General features: G+C 38.1%; 1 long non-coding RNA gene across 1 annotated transcript; it reads left to right on the forward strand.

Moving 5' to 3' along the window:
• The first annotated feature begins 970 nt into the window (after positions 1–970).
• LOC148172005 (uncharacterized) lies at positions 971–1,886 on the forward strand. Its single transcript, XR_015770416.1, has 2 exons — positions 971–1,141; positions 1,211–1,886. It is a non-coding gene; the product is annotated as an uncharacterized LOC148172005 (long non-coding RNA).
• Positions 1,887–2,212: the final 326 nt, after the last annotated feature.

Below are 2,212 nucleotides of genomic sequence, written 5' to 3' on the forward strand. Positions count from 1 at the left end.
TGATTGGATGTGCTAGCAGGATACCGCAGGAAATCACAAGAAGTGGAGAGCGCATAAAATTCCAATATTCATATATTAATCACCAACAAAATGTCTACTTTGGTATGAGACGAATTAAACTGTAATTTAGCCAAGAGTAATTATAATTAGATCTGGAAACAGTTTGCTCCAAAGTCGTGCTCAAAATAAATTACACCCAATTTGTCTGAGCTAAATTACAAAAACCTCTTCGCGTTTCAAGATCTGTTTGCTCACTGTTAACACTTCGGGCTCTTAGCGAACCTAATATCACCTAGGCAAAGTTCTAATTTAAGTTTCGACTTAATTAATTACAATTTAGTAATTAATCTTCAGACAAATTTGTCATCTGAAAAGTTTTTTGTTTTATAAATTGAGCCATAATTTACATTTTCGGGCTTAATTTAAATGTTAATTTTGGAATTTCAAGTTTCGTCGTGTCAAACCATCAACTGTAAATTTCTCAAGCCAATAATTAGAAATTTTATTAAACAAAGAAAAGCTCATTAAATTCGATAACTTCTAAAAATTCCAAAAGGTTTTGAAAATGTCCCTTCTGGACTCTCTGGAGAGTCCTGGATTTCTTCCCATTTAAAATCAATCACGTTCAATGAATTCTGGACCCTCCAAACTGCCTCCAGACTTTTCCAAGGTTTAAAAAGAATCCTGGAAGGAATTAAATTCTGACAATGAACAATTAAAATCAAAACTTGAAAGTGTTGAAGTTCCTCGGCTTTCCTAACCCCAAAGCCCAAACTTGCAGTTTGTCAAAGAAAGGCCCCAAAACCCCCTGTCCTCTTCGTCTTCCAACCGCCTCATCTCCACCCGCCAATCCCGCGCATCCATTTTTATCTTCGCAATTGTCGTTACCCAGCCCTCTCACGTGTCTTTTCCATCAGCAAGAGACGGAAGATTCGAAAGTTGCGCACGCTTCGCGCGTGTTTAGCGCGCGCTGGAAACTCGTACCATGCATGCGCTAACAGGTAGCAGGAGTATAAAACGCTTATCGAGCACATGTCGAGCACACTTCTTCGCCAGCACTCTTCGTGAACGTTCCTCCACCATGTGTCTCTGTAAAAGCCTCCCCGAGATGGTGCGATCACCGCGCAGACGTCTCCCACAGGTAAATATCGTGGAGACTGCAACGCTCGACCAAGCGACGAACCTAGTTGTAACGAGTTTCTGTTTACAGATAATCAAACCGCGGCTGTCGAGGAAGATCGTGAGCAGCGCGAGGGTCAATTTGAATCTCTATTGGAAGAAGTTCGAGTTGGTGAATGAAATCAACGAGAATTTGGCGAATGAGCTTCAAGAATTGGGTAAATGATTGTAGATTCTGTGATTGTTATTTTTTGTCTGTGATATTCCTGCGGCTCGTAGTGTAAATAGGACAGATTGACACACGTTTTTGCTCAAGCTTTAAGTTAGTGCTTGGTCGGGTTTGTCAAAACTGTCGCCTGCCGCGACCAATTAGTTTTTAGTTGCAAGCTTTAATTTGATTCTGTGATATTTCGAGCTTTATTTTATTGTAAGCTTAGTTTAAGCAAACATAGGCCGAATAGTGTCAATTTATGTACATAAAAATGCATGCTTTAGTTAAGCTTTAACTATAATCAAAATTTTAGACTTAGTTTAGTTTATGCACTTTTTTTGACGCACATTAGCCACTCGAGTTAAGTTTTAAAAGCTCTGAAGCTGTGTGATCACGACTTTGTACATTTTCTGTGATATCAGCTTGATATGATTTCTGATTGTATATTTTATAGTAAAATTTTAGTTAAGTGATGTGTACGCATTAGTTAAGTTTGTAGTTAAGTTTAAACTAAGTTTGTAGCTCACTAGTTTTTCAATAAAATTTTTCATAAGTATTTGACTGGTTTTAAACGCCCCTCGTTGACTCAATTAGTTAGAGCTTCAAGTACACAGGTGTCCCATTGAAAGTACCCCTCTGGTAAACAACAGGTTGTTTACACGAAGGGTCGGGGCGATATGAAGTGTAACGATTAGGGGAGAAAATTCCACCACTTGTTTATAAATACTACATTTATATACACACCCACTTCCCGTTAAAAATCTCAACCGATTTTTCTTAATGGTTTTTTAAATGCCTGCTTTCAGACATTTACACATGATTTCAATTAAATGATGCGAGTTTAGGTCCCACGCAACATCAAATTGGATTAGTAATTAACTT

This window comes from Gnatocerus cornutus, chromosome 7, assembly GCF_029298725.1.
Source record: "Gnatocerus cornutus isolate USDA-ARS CGAHR chromosome 7, icGnaCorn1.1, whole genome shotgun sequence".
NCBI lineage: Eukaryota > Metazoa > Arthropoda > Insecta > Coleoptera > Tenebrionidae > Gnatocerus > Gnatocerus cornutus.